This window comes from Primulina tabacum, chromosome 1 (assembly GCF_025594145.1).
Source record: "Primulina tabacum isolate GXHZ01 chromosome 1, ASM2559414v2, whole genome shotgun sequence".
In the NCBI taxonomy this organism is placed as follows: domain Eukaryota; kingdom Viridiplantae; phylum Streptophyta; class Magnoliopsida; order Lamiales; family Gesneriaceae; genus Primulina; species Primulina tabacum.
The window spans coordinates 17,102,101-17,124,667 of NC_134550.1; the positions used below are offsets into that span (position 1 = coordinate 17,102,101).

Genomic DNA, 22,567 nt, shown 5'->3' on the forward strand with positions numbered 1-22,567 from the left:
TTTAAATCCTTTTATTTGGAGAAAATCTCATCCTCCATCATTGGTTATTGGTAATCTAGCAGCGCCTTTGAGAACCAGAAGGCAAATGATAAATGAATACATACATGCTGCGTTTATTTCTCAAGATGAACCAAAGAAGATTGAAGAAGCTCTTTTGGATCCCAGTTGGATAGAAGCTATGCAAGAAGAGCTGAATCAATTTGAGAGGAATAAAGTTTGGTTTCTAGTACCTAGACCTTCTCACCAAGCTGTCATTGGAACTCGGTGGGTATTCAGAAACAAACTAAATGAGGAAGGAACAGTTGTAAGAAACAAAGCAAGACTGGTGGCACAAGGATTTAGACAAGAAGAAGGAATAGACTATGATGAAACCTTTGCACCAGTAGCTAGGCTCGAAGCTATCAGAATATTCTTAGCCTTTGCTGCTTTCAAAAACTTCAAAATATATCAAATGGATGTAAAGAGTGCGTTTCTTAATGGTCTACTACAAGAGGAAGTCTATGTTGAACAGCCTCCAGGTTTTTCTAATCATGAGTTACCAAATCATGTTTTTAAATTATATAAAGCATTGTATGGTCTGAAACAAGCACCTAGGGATTGGTACGATACACTTTCACAATTTCTAATTAATCATGGTTTCATCGTTGGTACTGTAGATAAAACCTTGTTTACCTTAGCCAAAAACAAACACATATTATTAGTTCAGATTTATGTTGATGATATCATATTTGGGTCAACTAACCCCAAATTATGTGCAAAGTTTGCTAAGTTAATGCAGGACCAGTTCGAGATGAGCATGATGGGAGAATTAACATTCTTCTTAGGATTACAGATTAAACAACTTGATACTGGAATTTTTATAAATCAAGCCAAGTACACCAAGGAGCTTCTGAAAAAGTTCGGTATGGAAGCATGCTCTGCTGCTTCTACTCCAATGAGCTCATCTATTAAACTTGATAAAGATGAAAGTGAAATTCCAGTAGAGGTAACTCAGTATCGCGGTCTTATTGGTTCATTGTTATATCTGACTTCCAGTAGACCAGATATCATGTTTTCTGTTTGCATTTGTGCTAGATTTCAATCAAACCCTAAACAATCACATTACATTGCTGGTAAAAAGATTTTAAAATATATTAAGGGTACTCAAAATGTAGGCCTCTGGTATCCCAAGGACTCGTCGTTTAATCTTATTGGATACTCAGATGCTGATTATGCAGGATGTAAACTGGATAGGAAAAGCACAAGTGGTTTTTGTCAATTTTTTGGTGACAGGCTGATATCCTGGTTTAGTAAAAAGCAGACCTCCATAGCCACATCTACTGCAGAAGCAGAATATGTGGCTGCTGGAAGCTGCTGCTCTCAAATATTATGGATTCAGCAACAGTTAAAAGACTATGGAATTCAAGCCTCCGAATCACCTATTTTCTGTGACAATACCAGTGCCATTGCAATCACACAAAATCCAGTACTTCATTCCAGAATGAAGCACATAGACATCAGACATCATTTCATCAGAGATCATGTGCAGAAGAAGAACATTCGTCTGGAATACATTCCTACTGATCAGCAAGCAGCAGACATCTTTACAAAACCTCTCCCTGAGAATAAGTTTTCTTACTTTCGAAATACACTTGGATTGATAGATTTAACTTAATTATTTATCATTATCTGATATTTTGGCTTAACTTTTCCTCTGTGATTATTCAGTTTCTAATTTTGCAGAAGGTAAAAGTTGAACGATGGAGACAATCAGTAGACATAATATTTCATTATAGATAATAGAAACGGGGGCGTACATTTTTCACTTCTATTTTAACGTAAACTCTCCAGGATGCCAACCAAGCGGTCAGCTCTCCAGTAGAGGTACGTAAAAACTCATCTGAAAAAGCAATCTTTTTCAGAGTCTTAAGCTCCTTTAAGAGCATAAGAAGGTAGACGCCATCACCAGAGACAACGTCAGCACTATCAGCACTATGGAGACGTCGATAATACTTCGACATCATCATCAACTCCTTAATAGAAGATGTTCGCCCACTCTCGAAGGAAGACCTAAGCTGAAACGCCCTGCCCTTTTTATTGCTTTAAAAGTATTAGAAATTTTTTTTTTAAAAAATCACTTAACATTGGCCGATCCATAAAATATTTTTGACATCATTTTAAAAATAAACATCCAACTGCTATTTAAAAATCCAAAGGAAAATATTTTAAAGCATAAAATCGTCAAACATTTTACCAAACCTAAAAAGCAATAATTTGAAAAGAATAGCCCATACTAAACCTCTCAAAAATCTCTCAAATGCATCAATAAATAATCTTAAAAATCTTTAATCATAAAGCATGAGTCAAAAGTCATAATGCGGAAAAAGTAGAAGCGCTGGTCCTCGGGTTGTGTGCGCCTTCAGCCCAATCAAATCACTCATCAAGTCCTCCCTCAATACCACCTGCATCCATCACACCTAGTGAGTCTAAAGACTCAACACACCATAATCTTTATAACGAGTAATACGTAATACAGTCAACATATAACGGTGAAAAATACTTGTACTTAAAATATCGTTTTCATGAAGATGCATAATCATAAACATTTTCGTAAACATTTTCATGATGCATAAAACTTTAAACATAAACATTTTCATAACATGCAAACATGAATTTCTTTTTCCTCAACATGACATGACATAAAACCTTAAACATGATCATGAACATTTTTCTTTTCTTTTCCTCTTTTCTTTTGTTGAATTCGGATCGTTAATTGTGACTTTCCTGACATGACATGACATGACGATGGATCCATCTATATAAAACCACAGTAATGGGCGGCGGGGACATCAGCGACACTCTCACCGGTCAACTGAGCCTTGGCCTAACATGATCGAATAGAAATACGATCGTCGGGGCTCCCTCTGGGGCCTTTTCCCATAAATGGGCTCCCTCTGGGGCCTTCTCCCCTCACAATATTCCCATTCTTACCTCAACCTCATAACCTCATATTCGTAATAATAGAAACGCGATCATCGGGCTCCCACTGGGACCATAACCCTCACGACGTCGCCATCATTAACGAATTAGTCACAATCACTTCACTTCCTTCAACATTTTTCATTCACATCACTTTATAAAAATCATGCATAACATAACATTTTGTTTTCGAAGCCAAGCATGCAACATGTCTTTTAAATGTATTCCTTAAATCATAAAAATCAAATAGACATTTTAAAATCATAATTTAATCATGAACTTTTCATAAACATTTAAAATGACATTTTAACCTCAAAACATTTACAATAACATTTTGACATATTAAATCATAAACATATAAAATTTCCTAAACATTTAAAATATCATTTTAACATATAAAATCCCATAAACATTTAAAATATCATTTTAACATAAAACAATTTCCATAAACATCCATAACTATAGCAAATAATCATATTAGCACATAAAACAGCATTTAGGGCACTGCCATGACGTTTACTAATTTTTAGGTGTAAAAAGACCCTTTTACCCCTAGACTCGATATTTTACGTTTTCGACTTTTATCTTGATTTCATGACTCTAACATGTCCCAAATAATTATTTAAGCCTACATGAATTTTTTTCATATTTTTATTTAGCTTAAATCGAGGACTTTTAATTTAATCTTTAAATAAGACGTATTAACATGTTTTAATCCCGAATTAAACCAAACCTTAATATAAAATTCCCAAATTAAAAATTTAGACTTCTAATAATTATTTAAGCTTAAACGTAATTTTTCATAATTTTATAAAGCCTAAAACTAGACTTTTCAATTAACTCGTTAATTAGCTTTTCGTGCGGCGATTAAATTCCGAATAAATCCAAAACTCGTTATTTTGATCCCAAATTTTTAAACATAGCATTTTTATGATTTATTCTACCCTTCCAAGTCATGAGCCACCCCCGTGGACGCTTGGATTCGATTTTAGCTTTATTATTTTCGTTTTTGACACCTTATCGAACACACCGAGCCATCTCCTAATTTACCCGAGCCACGCCCGAGCCATCTTGAGCCAAAACCTAGCCAACCCACCTAGGGACCCTCCTGACCAAGCACAGCCCAAAAACCCCGGCCCTGGCCCGCTCTAAACTTTCTGGAACATGACCCATGTTCTGTACGTGTTGTGCATGTGTATCCTAGGGACTTTAGGACTCCTATCTAGACTAGGACCCTTTCCAGCCCTTAACCACTTGACCCCTCATGACCCTAACCTTCCCTGGACCACGCCCAGGCCAAGCCCAGACCAACCCAGCCCCTTGAACCCAGGCAGCGAAGCTCTGAACCAGACGACAGCAACCTGCGAGCTTGATGGCTTTCCTCACGGTTCCATCTTTCTTGCTCGGTCCTACTAGAACTAAACCATACCAGCCCCTAGCCCAGCCCTTGTGTACCCTCCTAGGACCCTAAGGACCTTGCCTAGCCCAGCCCGTAGCCCCCTGGCCGAGCCTCTTCTTTCCTGCACAAGCTGGAACCCTGCGCTACCTCATAGAAGCTCTCGGGTAGGAGTCCTCTTGTTTCAGGGCTCCTCCCAGCCCTCAAACTCGAGTCCTAGCTTGGCTAGGACTCTACCCTAGACTCAACCAAGCCCCTGGCCGATGCCCTGGCCCAAGCCAAAGACAAGCCAACCCCCGGAACAAGGAACCCGATCCCCTAAACCCATGACAGCAAGTTCACGGTTTCTGCATGTTCTTGTTTCTTTTTTCTTTCTTTGTTTCAGGCGATGTACGTGTGGTGTGTGGGACTCCAAAACAAGTAGAAACCTTACTTTACCAAACCTAGACATCATGGAAGCCCCTTAGTATCATAAAACAATTTATTGGATTCAAAACCATGAGTATAACATGCAATAGTGTAGAAATCCGAAATTTTCAGAAACTTGTTTTCATGTGCTTCATGCATAAATTATTTAAACAATAATATGATATGATGGATGAGAAAAGGAGATGTATGGCGTGCCTTTGCGTAATTAACGCACGAAAAACCTGTTGACGATCGCGAAGAACGGACGAGAACCGCGGCTTTACTCTCCCTAAGCTTCCACCGAATTTTTCCTTCAAAAATATAGTGTGTGCCGTGTGTTTTTCTTGCTTGGGAGAGTTTTGGTGTGCTTGAAAGTGTGTGGCCGATTTTGTGAGGGTTTTGGGGTGAGGTTTTACATATTAAATACATAAAAATCCACTAATTAGGCCTTAGGCCCTTTAACTATGATAATTAAGCCCATTAAGCCCATTAGTGCTTAAATTAAAATATTAAAAATAATTTTGTTTAATAAAATTTGTGAATTTATTAGCCGGGTCGCCAAAACATTCGAGTTTTTGTTGAAAAAGCAACACCGATAAAATTTATGTCCCGGCGTATAAAATCACCTCAAAACCCCTTATTTTCAAAAATATTAAAAACCATCAACCATATTTTAAATAATTAAAAATAATTATTTAATAAAAATATTTTCTATTCTTCAGCCCTCGGTCCCCGTTCCTCGATCGTCACTTGAATATTCCTTAAAAAATACAACTTTTATGCAATCATGTAGAAAAATATATTTTAAATATGCAAGTATGCAAAACATAATTAATTCATGCAATTAAAACATTTAATTAAAATACAAAAGAATTTAATAATTGCATGTACGTGGTTTGCGTGGACTTTAAAATTTTCGGGGCATTACATAAGCTCCTGGATTTTAGTCCAAGTAGCAAGTGTCTTCTTCAGCACCTTGACCTCTATTACCTCCTTTCTTGCAGCAGTCACCTCTCTCATAAACTCATCAGCCAAATCAGGACTATTATCTCTTGCCATTTTTTTTCTTAAGAATGACTATCTGGGTTAACCCATGTTCATATTTATAGATGAAAACCAGGGACCAAAGCTCGAGAAAGTCTTGACTACAGTAGATATATGAAACATCCCATATCTAGCTCTCATCGGATTTGTTACCATATATTGCACTAATTTAAGAAAAACCTTATTATGATATTCTGTGATTCTGTGTCAGAAGCAAAAGGTATTTTGTCTCATTAACAAAACAAGGCTTATTATATCTTCCAGTAGAAGCTATCAAGACGACTTCTCTTCTTCTGAATTTTATTCATCATTCATCAGTTATTTATCTTATTTAGCCAACAGTAAGTTATTTGCAGGAAAGCAGAAGGGAATATCAAGTACTTAAACTGAAATTTTATTAGAAACCATTCCAGTACATTAAACGATGCAGAAGTAAAAGCAGTAGATCAACAAATGCTCTTTAACAAGAAGCTTTACATTAAACTTTTTGCATTCAGTAATATCACCAGATCGTAGTATCTTCAGCAGGAAAAGGATGGTCTGCTTCGAAAAGATTCCAGCAAGCTTGGGTCTAGTAAGAATCTAGCAAGCTTGGGTCTTGTTAGCACTAATGTATAATCAGATACTTTCCAGGGCATCAGCTTCATCGATCAATCAGCACTCTCTTATTGCATTAGAAAGCCTCTGGAAAAGATCGATGCTACACCTTCGACTAAATGGAAGCAACAAATCTTTTTGATTGTTGACATTACAACTCCAGGAGTTTGATCCAAGGATCATTACGTAAAGAATGACATCTTCAAACTTCCTTCTGAACATTTTTGCTTCGGCCCCTGGATCAGACTCTAACTCTTCTTTAACTTGAGCTTTCATTTTAGATTATGAATGTTTAACTTCGTTTAAGTTGTGCAGGCATTTATAGTAATCTTCGGAAGACACAAAGACTCTTGCGACTGTTCATTTTCAACGGTTCAGATTGAAAGATTGCCAAAAGTCATTTGGTGTTTAATATCCACTTATTAGTTGCATTTACCGAGGGGGAACAGTATCTTAGTCAGACTAAGATTTTTATACCATTTTCGGAAAACAGATAGAGTATTTGTCTTTTCGATAAGACAACAAGTCTGCTGTTTTGTCACAGTGCTCAAATATTTCAGCACTCTGAAACTTCCAGCAGACGTTATCATAAAACGACAAATCTTCTTTTGATTATTTTTAGTAACCGTCTGGACAGCCCGCCTATTTCAAAATTTTAAATCATTCGCGTCTCTGACAAACTTTGCAAGTCTTTTCAAACATTCAACCATAAACATACTGACACGTGTCCTTATGTTTACTTGACGGCTGTACATTCATTTTAAAATATCACCTTCTCATTTTTCAGTTTTACAGTTTCAAAACAGTTGCTACTCAGCTACTGCTTTCTCTTAATCATCTTCTATCTATTGCAAATTTTATCTGATCCTTTCATCGTAGAGAAATGGCCGGAGCATACACTCTTAATGCATATCAAGTCAACTTTGCTTCAGTTCTCAATATCAAAGATAAGAATCTTGTTAAAATGTTTAAAGACCTTGAGAAATCAGGACTTCGAAACTTCTTGGAAGCATCAGCTGTGATATACAAAAATGCTCTTCTGGATTTCTACGCTAAGGCAACTGTGCATGAAGGAAAGATCGTCCACTCTCAAGGAGATGCATCCATCTCCATTGATGCCGCACTATTGGGCGCAACTTTTCTCCTCCCACTTTCAGGTACTTCTGAACTATCTGATATTTCCAAGCTAGAAATGTCTATTGCTCTTAGCATTTTCTCAGCCACTAGAGAAGAATTGTCTCCTTCTTGCCACAAAAAGTTACTCAAAATGGAATATCAAATTCTGGCTGATATTGTGGCGAAGGCTATATTAGTCAAAGCTGGCACGTTCAACAAGTTAACAAAGGAGAAAGTTCAAGTGATGGCTGCCATCACTAAGGGAACTAAAGTGGATTGGAGTCATTTCATATTCAGAATCATGAAAGACATGGTCATCAAGAAAAGTTCTGGATTTGCTGTTCAGATCAGCAAAATGCTCAAGGATGCTGGTTTCACTTTTACAAGTGAACATGATGCTGTTTCGGTAACAATGATTGATGCTGAGAATGTACTCGCTTTAAGGCCCAAGCCAACCGTGGCTGAATTTGTTGCCTTGAAAAAGGAGATTGGAGAGACTCTTTCTGAGACTCAGAAACCTCAACGAAAGATTAAAAGGAAAAGAGTGATCGTCTCTACTGATTCTGATAAAACAGTATCAGAAGAGTCTGCTGCTGATGTTCAACCATCCCTACCAACTCCAATAAAAAAGAAAGCACAGACTATTCTTAAAATCAAGAAGACAGCAGCAATTTCTGAAATTGAGAAAGTGCCAATCAGACAGGTGTTTCCAGAAGTGGTTCCATCTGCACGATCCAATGCTCCTACTTCAGTGCAAGCTGCTGCATCTGTTCCAGCAACATCTTCTGCATTTCGACCCATTTTGCCTATCTCATCAACCGACAAAGGCAAAGGAAAGATGATTGAAGAACCACAATTTTTTGGACTCAGAACAACTGTGACCACAGGTGTTGATCTTCATTTGGCAGAAATAGAAAGCTCTGCCAATGATGACATGAATTTCTTTGACGAGTGGCACAAGGTCCGAATTTTTCATTCTTTTGCTTACTTCAAGACGAAAGGATCCTATGGGAAAATAATGAACGCTAAGAAGAGGGTCTTTCAGCTTGCCAAAACAGAAAATGTAATCGAGGCATTGCGTAGAAGAAGCTACATCCTCGAACAGCTGAAATGTCAGAAGTTGGAATCGGTTCTGAAAATTCTTAAATCAAATTTTGATCCTACAATTCCTACTGCTGTTCAGGATCAAAACGTCATTCTGATTCTAACTGACAAATTGAAACAGATGAGTGAGCAACTTCTTGATCAAGAAAAGGGCTTTGGCGAGCCAATTGAATATCAAGTCGGCCTTGTTCCAGACTTTCCACAGATCCAGACAGTTGAGGAACGGACTACAGCTTCACCAAAAGCTTCTGTTCTCAGTACTCCTGCATCACCAACAAGGCCTCTTCAGTCATCATCTCTTTTGTCTGTGCATGAACTGGCTTCCGTTGAAGAAGTCATTGAGTCAATTGTTCCCACGTCCCCTACTACTCAGGAAGCAGTTCCAGCTACTTCATTGCCACAATCACCCTCTCCAACCGCAGAACAACATATGGCAGAATCAGATGCTGTATCTCTTTTGCCAACTCTAGAGAAATTTTCTGCTGCTCATCAAGCTGAAATGAAATTTCTTATGAACCAGCAATCTGAACCCATAATTGCAGAACAATTAGCTTCACCTACTGCCGTTGCTCCAACAGAAGAGAACTTGGTCTCCAACTTGGTTGCTCCTGATGAAGAGATTGTTCCTACCATAATTGCTGCCGAACCAAATGGCTCTGCTATTCCAGATGAAACCTCTGCTGACCCTGGTCCTTCTACTGCTGTGATGGACACCACTTCCCTCACCACCAATCAAGTCTCTACTGCACTGATTGTCACTGATCCTGTTCAAACTCTCACGGACACTCGTGCTGCTGAAATGAGGCAACGCATGCTTGCGCGAACCCCCTCACCTGAATCAGAATCATTCAATTTGGAGTTTCAGATTGACGTTCTGCAAAGGGAACTCAATAACCTGTCTGATTTAGTCAAGCGGATGTCCTGTGAAAGCATATCAGAATTTAGTGGTGCCCAGATCTTCAGAGAACGAATGAGCAAACAAATATATAAAACGGCGGAACCCGTGGAGAAAATGCATGCTGAAACCATTGTTTTCAGACAAGCTGTATCGAGAAATCATAGTCACATCGTGCTTGCTCAAACTGATATACTAAATCGACTCACCGAGCATGATGATCTCATTCGATCATTTTCCACCTCCATGGAAGTAATGGATGCCAAGATTGACTCTCAAACTCAATCTCTCACTACTCTCAATGATCGTATCTCTACTCAAGCTCCGTATCTGGAGATGTTAACCAATGGCATTCAAAACTTGTCTGGAAGAATGAATGATCTTATGGCCCATGTGATTGCCGCTGATGCCAAAAAGGGGGAAGAAAAACGAAGAGATCCATCTGAAGCAGAAATAATTCATGCTTTAAATAAAATGCGTAAATGTAAAACTTACAGACCGAAGACGTGACTTTGTGAGCTTCTCGAGGTCAGTAGTAGTACAACCCTTTACAGAACCATTGCTCTGATACCAGCTATAGTGGCCCGAAAATTCATATTTGAAAATTTGCGGAAAAATTAAAAATTTTCACTTTAAAATAATCAAAATTTGCCTCATTCATCAAATCAACTGATAAATTAAGTTTAATATTCAAAATAGCAGCGGAAGAATTTAATGTTTGCAAAAAATCAATTTAAAATAATTCATCAACAGATAAAAACTGAGTTCGGAAAATAATAAATGCTAAAAATGAGGTCCTCGGGTTCCACTACTGCCGACCCAAGCTAGCTCACTGGTCCCCGCCCTCGGCCCCGACCTCATCAGTACCTACAACAATCAAGTCTAGTGAGCCTAAAGACTCAGCATGCATATATCGTAAACAACGAGTAAATAATATAGTAAAATTTTCATGGGATAAAATATCATGTCATGAGGCATAATGTGAAAATAACTTGTCATGAGCAATTATAATACGTGCATAACTGAACTGAAAATCATAGTGAAAATGTTTGCTCCTTGGAGCCCTGTACTGAAATAGCATGTAATAATTTTCTGTTGAGATTATGGTCTACGCAAGTGGCCCCTGCACTGAACTGAACTGACCGGTAACTGGCGACCGGATAATACAATGCTCCCATGACCGGTAACTGGCGACCGGGTGAAGTAATGAACGTCTGATCAGACTAATGCCACAGTATACTGGGTGGTACATAACTGAACTGACCGGTAACTGGCGACCGGGTGAAATAATGCTCCCATGATAGTGAGATGGCCACGAGCAATATCGCATAAATCTCAAAAATGAATATTTTCTATGCACGTAATATAATTAACCAACATAATTAAATATGAACAATTTCGATCTTCTTGCTTTAAAATCATGTACTTGTGATATTTAAAAATACCTATATGGCTTGATTGAAGAGTGAAAGAAGATATAAACATGCCTTGGTTTGTTTTGACAGAAAACAAACGAAATAACGACGCGGCGCGGTGGAGACGGAGTGCTCTTCACTTTCTCACTTTTTCTCTCTTAATTCCTTTAAACCAAGCATGCACCATAATTATTATAATAGCGTAAAAATCGTAAACGTGATGCATGAACATTTAAAAATATCATGATTTGTGCTCAGGGCGCTGCCATGACCAAATTCTCACCCCAGGTGCAAAATGACCATTTTGCCCCTAGGAACCCAAAAATTTCCGTTTTACCCCTGGACCTCTAAAATTTACCCGAAGCTTACCAAACCCCTTAAAATGTCCCAAAACATTTTTAAAAGCATTCCTAGATGTAAACTCGAGCCCAATACCAAACTCACTCGATTCGTTTTAAAACTTAGACCGGAGTCCCGGTTTTAACCCGAATTGACTCGAAACCTAACCAAATTTCTCCCGACTTTTTACCACACTAATAAACGTCTAAGAGGCCTTAAAACCATCAAAACCAGACCCATATGCCCCTCGAACCAGCTCTGAAAATTTCTGGAAAATAAACAACTATAGCCTTTCGAAAACCCTACCGAATGGGTCGGCTTCTAACCAACCCCCTCTTAGCCCTCCCTAGGACTCTACTGGACTCAGTGACCCCACGGCCCCAACCCCAAACAGCCTCCACACTGGACACACATGCTAGGAATCGAATTTGCTCATCACACTACTGAACCATCCTCGGCCTACTCCCTTCGACTTGCTACTAAACCAAGACCAGCAGCTCACGGCTCACTCCTAACCCTGTTACGGACCCAAGTGGGTCAGCTGCTTGACTAGGGTCGAGCCATGCACCACTGCCCCTATAAAACTTCCGATCTAGCCACTAGCCATGCTAGGCGACCCCAAGACGCACGGCCCCTGCTACCAGCCGTGAAACGATCGAGGCACAGCCCTAGACCTCCATGATCTGCACAACACTCGACCCCTACCACGATACAACAGCGGCCTTTTGCACCAAAAACAATCAGAACGTGAGATGCCTTCAAAAACCGTGAACATGCAACCAAAAGAATAAGATTTCGTGTCAAAACTTCAACATAACGTGCACCCATGTTGGATCGAAAGGTTGCTACGCATTTACACACAAATGTACATAATAATGGTGTGAATGATACAAAGGAAATAATACATGCGTGCCTGATGTTTTTTGTGAACCAAAAGATGAAATGAAACACACGGCCGAAGGGGACTCTAGCTTGAATGGAAATGGAGGCACCGAATTCTTTGTTGCTGCAACTCACGAAGAGAATGGCTGATTGGAGGAGTGGGCGGTTAATAATAGGTTAATGGGCTTCAAGTTTCATTTTAAAGGTTTTAAAAGAGTTTTAAGCCCGATAAGTTTAAAAGTAGCCCTCTTAAATCCAAACTCACTTCCCAAAAATACTTCGTGTTGAAAAGGTTTTGTAAATGATAGCCGAACCATTTAAAAGTCAGCCGATTCGATAAAATTTGCGTACCGTTAAAAATAAAGTCCAGCGGATAAAATACATAGAAAAATCCCATTATTTGAAAAATCCACTTAAAACACCATATATTAATTTATAAAAATTAATCATGTAATTAAAATAATTTTCCTGAAAATTCTCCGGTCTCCGTTCCTCATTCGAGCGTAAAATGCACTTAGAAACCCTACTGCATGAATTTCAAAAATGTATGGAATAAATTCTACCATACATGAATTATGCATAAAAATAATTAAACAAGAATTAATAAAATAAACATGCATTTTATGCTTTAAAAGAATTTAATAAAATACCAAAGAAATTTAATAATTTGCATGCATGTGGTTCACGTGGACTTTCCGATTTTCGGGACGTTACACAAATTGACTCATGAGACAATTTTATAAGATTTTTTTGTAAATTAGTTTTAATACTTTCTAATATTTAATAAAAAAATTGTATAAAAGACATTATACGTTTATAGAAATATTTTAAAAATTTATTTGAGGACATATTATGCATTTTAGAGTAAAGAAATAAATATGAAGTGTATTTTAAAAAATTATAGTGTAAATAAAACTATCTTAAATGTGTATATAAATCGTTTCATTTCATTTATTTTCGGTCACGATTTTGGGTTTTGTGTTACTTTTATATTTAGTTCAGCATATTCTCTTAAATATTAAATAAATCATAATTTTTTATATAAAATTAAGCTTTTCAACTTTTTAATGAAGAATGTATCATGAAATTTTGATATATTTATTGTTCATACATCGATATTATTATTATTATTATTATTTAGTTAAAATTTAGTACAAATATTTTTGAAAATACTTAAAAAATAATTAAAATTACTTGTAATTATTAATGTCTTTTAGTTCAAACCTTCCTTAAGGAAGAAGAGATGACGAAGTAGTTTTTAAATATCCGAACATTCAGAAATAACATTGTGATTATTTGCTTTTCAGTCTATCTTCTTTACTGACCTTCTTGATAAGCCATTTGTTCAACCAGTTTCAGTAAGCTTGCTTCCGCACAGTTCACTGATTGACTTGTTGAGAACTCAGCTGACAAGAACAAAATTTCAGTGTTTCTAATACAACCGAAATATTTTGAGATAAGTTTATTCACCAATATCTAAATTTATTTTTGACTATAATTCATTAAATTTAACAAAAACAAAAATAATTATTTAAGAAGAAAGAAACTATCTTAAAATTCGTTATAATATATTTTTGAAGAAAAAACACTAACATTATTAAAATAATAATGAGTTGCAATTTTTAAAAAATGTCATAAATCAATAGTCTAATTAAAAAGTTTGTCGATATATTTACGAAAAATTTCTCAACGTAGAGAAAAAATAAATTACTTAAATTAGTTTGAGTATGTCTCCTGTGAGACAGTCTCACAGATCTATATTAATGGGACGAGTTGACTCGATCCATATCTTGAGTAAAAGTTATAATTTTGACATAAAAAATATTTTTCACGAGTCAGATTGGATAAAAAATTTGTCTTACAAATTGACTCATGAATAAGAATTTTTATAAATTAGGTTTAATACTTTCTTATATTTTATAAAAAAATGTATAAATGACATTATATGTTTATATCAATATTTTAAAAAATCATTTGAGGACATATTATGCATTTTAGAGTAAAAAAATAAATATGAAGTGTATTTTAAAAAATTAGAGTGTAAATAAAACTATCTTAAATGTGTATATAAATCGTTTCATTTCATTTATTTTCGGTTACGTTTTTGAGTTTGTATTACTTTTATATTTAGTTCTGGATATTCTCTTAAATATTAAATAAATCATAAAATTTTTATATAAAATTAAACTTTTCAACTTTTTAGTGAAGAATGTATCATGAATTTTTGATATATTTATCGTTCATACATCGATATTATTATTATTATTTAATTAAAATTTAGTATAAATATTATTTAAATTATTAAAAAAATAATTAAAATTATTTGTAATTATTAATGTTTTTTAGTGCAAACCTTCCCTAAGGAAGAAAAGATGACGTAAAAGTTTTTAAATCTCCAAACATTCATAAATAACCTTGTGCTTATTTACTTTTCAGTCTACCTTCTTTATTGATCTTCTTCATAAACAATTTGTTCAACCAGTTTCAGTAAGCTTGCTTCCGCACAGTTCACTGATTGACTTGTTGAGCACTCAGCTGACAAGAACAAAATTTCAGTAATTTTAACACAACCGAAATATTTTGAGATAAGTTTATTCACGTATCTCTAAATTTATTTTCCATCATAACAAATTCTTTTTTTAATTCATTAAATTTAATAAAAACAAAAATAATCATTTAAGAAGAAAGAAACTATTTTAAAATTCGTTACAAAATATTTTTGAAGAAAAAAATACTAATATTATTAAAATAATAATGTGTTACGATATTTCAAAAATGTCATAAATCAATAGTCTAATTAAACAATTTGCCGATATATTTACGAAAAATTTCTCAACGTAGAGAAAAAATAAATTTACCTAAATTAGTTTGAGTATGTCTCTGTGAGACGGTGTCACAGATCTATATTAATTGGACGAGTTAACTCGATACATATCTTGAGTAAAAATAATAATTTTGACATAAAAAAATATTTTTCACGAGTCGATTGGATAAAAGATTCGTCTTACAAATTGGCTTATGAGATAATTTTATAAGAGTTTTTATAAATTAGTTTTAATACTTTCTTCTATTTAATAAAAAAGTGTATAAAAGACATTATATGTTTATAGCAATATTTTAAAAAATCATTTGAGGACATATTATGCATTTTAGAGAAATAAATATGAAGTGTATTTTAAAAAATTAGAGTGTAACTAAAACTATCTTAAATGTGTATATAAATCGTTTCATTTCATTTATTTTCGGTTACGGTTTTGGGTTTTGTGTTACTTTTATATTTAGTTATGCATATTCTCTAAAATATTTAATAAATCATAAATTTTTTTTATATAAAATTAAACTTTTCAACTTTTTAGTGAAAAATGTATCATGAATTTTTGATATATTTATTGTTCATACATCGATATGATTATTATTATTTAATTAAAATCTAATATAAATATTTTTTAATATTAAAAAATTAATTAAATTTCATCTGATAATAGTTTTTTTTTAATTTTTTGAAAAATATTTATTTATGTTTTAAATTTGGATAGACAAATAATATATGATTTTTAATATCTTTTCTATTCTTTTTATTAGTTACTGTTTAACTCAATCAATATTTCAAATACAATGATTGTTGGGGATCGATATAGAGTTTAGAGGAGGGTGAATAAACTCTATTCCTTTGTCGGTCGTTTTTGCAAAGGGGTGCTAGAATCCTGTTAGAGATTATAGCAAATCTTGTTCAAGTGTATAACCAGCAGACCACAATATAGTGCGGAAACGATCTGATGGTTTAAGGGTGTTTAATGATAAAACAGTAAGCAGTAGACAATGGTTGTTTATGGAAGTTCGAAGATGAAATCTTCTACGTCTCTCCTTCTTCTGTTTCCACAAGGTATCACTAAAAGACTTTGGTTTTTACAGTACAACACTTGTACGTACCCACTTCAGCAGGATTTATCATTCGCCTACTGAAACTCTTAGTTTCTCAACACGATAAAACGAATAAAACAAAGTTTTGAAAAAGACTCTTTTCCAGATTACAAACTCTTCTCAAAGATATAATAACTCGATAATGATTGTAAAGAGAGTAAGAAACAATCAGCACAATATGATCTCAAAAGATCAGATAACTTAAGTGAAGCGTGTACTGCTTTTCTCTATATTGAACTTTAAAGATGATAAGAAAATCCGAGTGCTCAAATCAACGTTCGTATGTTCGAGAATAAGCTCGTAGTTTTTGGTAACTTGTAAACGTCGTTGATCTTGCATTGATATAGAAGTCTTGAATCCAACGTCTATAAAAAAATGGCTTCTTTGACTTCTGATAAAATCAGCTTTATTGCCTAAAAGAGTTCCTGCAAAAAAGCTTCAAAACAATAAGTCTTGTTTTATACCAAAATAGGTAAGGCGTATTAAATGACTTTGTTCAATATTAATGAAGCATTTAATACTTGTACTTGGTAAATTAACGGTAACATTTAATATAAGATCGATTGGTTTTGATTCAGTGAAAGTCAAGTTCTGCTTTTGTTTCTCTAAGCGGATAAGTACTCGAAGAGTACTGCTTTTGTAAAAGCGATAGGGGAACTACTGGTTTTATACTAATTACTGCTTTAAACTATCTTCAAGTTTTTATTCACGCGATCTAGTGGTTTTGACTATCATCACCACAATTAAATTAAGTCTATCAATTTCCCCCTTCGCGGTGATGCCAAAACCTAGAAGTTAGTAAAGATGAATATAAAAGCAGATAGCCTTAAAAAGCAATTGATAAGAAAATAAACAGTAAATCAGAGTTCAAAAATCGTTAAGGAGTTTTAATCATCTGTTCCAATATCTCGGAACAGGGTATCCTCATCCTGAGGATCTTGGCCTCTGAAAGATGATTCTGCGTGATGTCCTCCTTCTGTCATTCTTCCTTCTGCTTCTGGTCTGCCTTCTGTTTCCCCTTTTTTGGCATCAAACGTCTGAACTCGAGTAAGTAAAAAATCCACTCGTTCAGTAAGAGTAATAAGGCCAGTATGCAGTATCTCCAGTATTGGCGTTTGATTCGAAACTTGTTCATTTAGAGCTTGAATTGATTGAGATTGGGACTCAATCTTGTCGTTGATAGTTTCGATTTTGGAGTCAGTGGCCGCAATTTGAGTTGAGATGGAAAGAGACGAGTCATGAGCAGAGATAGTACGAAGAACATCAATTTGACCGAGCACGAGGGCAGCATGACTTGCCAAGACATTTTTCCGGAAGAGAGCAGATTCAAATTCAAGCTTTGACAATGATTCTGCCGTGTTAAGAACATAATTCATTATGCGTTTGCGGAAAGAGTCGGTGGCACTGACCTCACCAGCATGATCAAAAGATAACTGCTTGACGATTTCGGAAATTCTATCAATAGATCGCCTCAGTGTTTCGATCTCAAACTCAAGATTGAAGTGCTCTTCTTCTGGGAGGGGCTTCTGGCCAACATATTTTATTAATATTAAATTTTATCTCAATACTCCAACTCCAGTCCGGCCTCACTTATTTAACTTAAAAGATAAAACTAAACTTATGCGATTTAAAATAAATAATCATGACTAACAACTTTAAAAATGCTTTAAATTATAAAGAAATCATTTTTAATTTAAATACTAGAAATTATGCATGGCTTATACGTAGTCTGATTTAACGAGTTCTACAACTCTCCCCTCCTTACAAGAAATTTCGTCCCCGAAATTCGCTTATCCTCGATAAACGAAAAGTTTAGACTTTTAATTCTAGAATCCTAATAATCCACTCTTTTGATGCGCTACTCCGATAAGATAAATATTAAGCTCTCCTTCCGTCTCCTCAATCCTAAATAAATTCGTCTACCAAAATCCTCGTTTGTAAATCGCAACTTAAAACAACTTATGGTGACTTAGTTCTATTCAACTATAGCCCCGAATTTTGACTTATCCCGCAATTTCTCATACTAGAGATGGATGTCCAAATTTAACGCACTTTACTTTCCTTATAATATACCCAAGATGTTTATTGACCTATTATATTCCAATATTGAAATCTTAACAGCATCCCTTCTTAACTTTATTGACCTCAAGATATGTTTAAGTTTCAAGTCCAAGTATTGGCATTCATGCAGTTCGACTTAGGAGATCTTAGTAAAGCACTTAAAAGTTAAATCTTATCTCAACCCCATAATAATATTATACTAAGATCCTTGAATCGAATCTTTACCTTACCGCACCAAACTTACATAACCCGACTATTTAGAAGTACATCCCAATATAACGTTGTTGCAAATCTTAAGTTCGAGTAGTCTTAATCCATAAAACCCAAAATATACGATACGGATCTTCTACCTAAATAATAAAATTATTCTAGCACCAATTACATGCTTAAACTATTTCCTTTTCAATTAGCATAAAGTTGAGACCTAAGACCCTTGGACTTTCTTTACTGAAGCGAATGTCGCATTCTTACGCATCCTTAATGCTTAATTAATACTAGCGTATAAAACTTAATAAGTTCTCCTATGATGGGCTAACTCTAATAAATCAACTTCACTTATAACCCATAAATTCTAGAATCCCCATATCAAGATTTCAGATTTCTTACTCGATAAAAATCTTAATATTCGTTCATTGATAACCTATGATGAACACAACTTGTTTCTTTTGGTTTTTATTTCACCCAAAATTTTCGTACGAACACCTATCTCATAAATTTAAAATTCAAGCTTACGCGACCCAAATAGTATTAGATAACATAATCTCAACACACATATTCATTTATTCTCAAGTTTCTCAATGACTTTCAAAAATTTCTTAAAACTAGGTGTCTACCTCAAATCTTATATGCGTCTATCAAGTAATCTAACCATCGATCGTACCCATTTTTTTTTTTTGAAAAATTAAATTCCAACAAAGGTATAATTTTAACTCTTAAGATCATGATTAAAAATTATGATTCATCAAACTTAAATTCCCATTTTTTTTTTGTTAGCTCCATATCTATTCTTATAACTTAACTAGCTGATCAACTTTATCTTAAATTGTCATCACTCTAAATTCTTGATTTGTCACAGTATTAATTCACTAGAGCTTAAACTTTCAAGCCAAATGTTGATTCATCCTACAATGCCCTTGGTTACCATTTCTTACAACCTTATAACCCAATTGTTTCAAGGTTCTAAATGTCCCTTCAAACCTAAATCATCAAATTTCATATCCTTTAAATTATTCGCTTCTCACTTACTGCTAACCAAGTCCCCAAGTTTCTTAAAAATTGCAAAATTAGTTCTTACTTTCCTCGAATATTATCCGATTTGTCCTTAATCTAGAGAATCCAACAATTACCCATAAGTTGTTGGCGTTCCTAATTCCATTCTATAGATTTTCCGTAACATAAAGTTCAATTATCTTAAGCTAATTAAACCAAAAATTCAATTATCATAATATCGAAAATTACTGATTTAACCCAATTGTTCCTCCAAAGTTCTAATTTAATCCTCAAAAATTTCAGAATTTGCAATTAGGCCCTTAAAGTTCTCGAAAATTATCATTTTGGCCCTACAACTCTACAAAATTTGCATTTCTGGTTCCAATAAAATTTTCAATTTTAGCCTCATTAAACCTTAAAATTCTCAAAACTCAGAATTTAATCACAAAATTCGATAAACTCGAAAACAGTCTCTTAGAATTTTATTTTTTTGCACTTAGGTCCTCAATTATTAGTTATTACAATTAGGTCCTTAAAATTCTCAATTCATGCAATTCAATCCTTAATCCAACTGGGTAGAGCATGCATCCTAAATAAATTCTACGTTTTTATACTTCCAAATTTAGTCGTTGTCCCGAATCATTAATCCTTACATGGAATTCTCAAAAACTAACTAAACTAGCAATCGCGAACCATCAGTAGTTTCTTAGAAAATCTACAAGTCTCAAGAGCATTTATAATCTTCAAGATTAACTTATAATCCAAAAAGTAGAACATCAGTACTATTAGCCAAAAAATCAATATAAAAAATCCATTATTTCTTTAAATTTACGTAAGTACCGCATAATTAAAGTCTTGACACAAAACGTTTCATGAAAACATGCTGTAAAAATATTTCATGCTTTAAAAGAAATGCGTAAACGTAAAACTTACAGACCGAAGACGTGACTTCGTGAGCTTCTCGAGGTCAGCAGTAGTACAACCCTTTACAAGAACATAGGCTCTGATACCAGCTGTAAAGGCCTGTGTTTCGTACTTGAAAATTTGCGGAATAATTTAAAATTTTCTCTTTTAATAAAAAAATGCCTCATTCATAAAATATACTGATAAAAGGTTCAATGTTTAAAGTAGCAGCGGAAGTAAATATCTGTTTCAAAATAACAACTTAAAATAATTCATCGTGATAAAAAATGAGTTTGCATAAAAATGATAAATAAACTGATAAATGAGGTCCTCGGGTTCCTACTACTGCCGACCCAAGCTAGCTCACTGGTCCCCGCCCTCGCCCCGACCTCATCATTAGCTGCTCCCCCCATATATCCTCAGTCTCTGACTTGAGCGTCGGAGGAGCTACGCCAGGACACCCTCCTGGCCCCCTCCTAATGATCTTATTTGTGATTTCAGGCTCAGGGTAATTTCAAAACCTGCGTCTGGACTAGTGACACTTGCTGAAATCGGACCCTAAATTTTCCGTGAGTATCACTGCACACACCAAGTTTCTGCCATAAAAACTCAATTTTACTTCTGGAAGGACCTTAGTCAAAATGTCAGCGCTTTGATCTTCTGTTTTGCAATAGATTTTTGCACTTTTTCTTCTTTTATCTTTTCTTAGAATATATAATTTTATTTTGAGGTGTTTTGTTTTGCCATGGGACACTGGATTATTTGCAATAGAGATTGCAGCTCGGTTGTCCACATTTAGTTGTATGCGTTCTTGTTGTTCCATATGCAAGTCAGCAAGAAGTTTCCTGATCCAAAGTACTTGATTTACATCAACACAAGCAGCCACATATTCTGCTTCTGCGATGGTTTGTGCTATAACTTCTTGCTTCTTACTGCACTTTGAAAAAATTCCAGAACCAAAGTTAAATAGTAACCCGAGGTGCTTCTCATATCATCTGCACATCCAGCCCAATGACTATCAGAATATCCATAAAGATAAAAGTTTTTAACTTGACCGAACTTTACTCCATAATCAATTGCGCCCTTAATATATAAGAGAACTCTTTTCGCTGCATGAAAATGAATTTCGCTAGCACAATGCATATACCTTGATAACAAACTTACGACGTGAATTATATCTGGCCTGGTTGAAGTTTGACACATGAGGCTACCTACCAGATTTCAATACAATCTTTCATCCAATATTTAAGCTTCATCTTCTTAGTTTCCCTTTTTGGTTCATTGGAGTTTTTGTTGGCTTGCACTCTTGTCAAACTTTTTGAGAAATTCCCTTGCATATTTATGCTGAAGCAAAAATATTTCATTTTGTTTTTGATACGCTGACATACCAAAGAAGAATGTCATTCTCCCAAGATCTGTCATTTCAAAGGCATTTTTCATCTCTTCTTTGAACTTTTCAATCAATGCCTTGCTACTTCCTATGACAAGTAGATCATCAACGTCTTACAAAGATACAACAAATAATTCTTCATCAGCCTTCTTAATGTATAATGTTGATTCACTCGGACTTTTTTCAAAGCCCAAGTCACCAAGTGTGTATCAATTTTACTACACCAGGACCTTGGTGCTTGTTTCAAACCATACAAGGTCTTTTTATAATCAATATAACTTCTCCTCATGTCCTTGTAAAGCAAATCCATCAGGTTGCTGTACAAAGATTTCTTCCACCATGTATCCATTCAGAAAAGATGACTTGACGTCCATCTGGTGGATACTCTAGCCTTTTTGTGCAATCAGAAAAATATATTCCGAACATCTGGGTATTTAGCTTGACAACATGTCTTGCCTCGTACTTATTTACAAAACCGTCCCGTTTAGTTTAGTCATGTAAACCCATTTTACTCCTATAGGTTTCTTATACTTGGGTCTATCCACCAACTCCCATGTTTTGTTTTTACAATCATCCTTAGCTCCTCCTACACGGCATGTACTCGTTTCTGATCAGTTACAACTTCTTCATACCTTGCAAGCTCCATCACAACAACATTGCATTTTTTTTTTATAAATGTCAGATAGCAATCAAGTTCCTATAACCTGTTCATCATCTATATCTTCATTCTGATCCTCCAGAACCTCAAGCTTCTTATAATCCTCAAAACTCCACTTTTATGAATAAAAAAATTGCACATCTCTACTAATAATTACTTTCTTACTTTGTGGTTGATAGATACTAGAGGCCTTTGAGGTTAAGCTACAGCTTACAAAAATTCCAGATTCTATTTTTATTCTACTTTTTTGTCCAATTTGTCTCTCTTAACT

At 34.9% G+C, this 22,567-nt stretch overlaps 1 long non-coding RNA gene across 1 annotated transcript; it reads right to left on the reverse strand.

The window, feature by feature from the left end:
* Window positions 1-10,185: 10,185 nt before the first annotated feature.
* On the reverse strand, window positions 10,186-11,417 carry LOC142518321 (uncharacterized). Its single transcript, XR_012813522.1, has 2 exons — window positions 11,006-11,417; window positions 10,186-10,385 (listed from the first exon to the last, which is right to left on the reverse strand). It is a non-coding gene; the product is annotated as an uncharacterized LOC142518321 (long non-coding RNA).
* Between the last annotated feature and the right edge of the window lie 11,150 nt (window positions 11,418-22,567).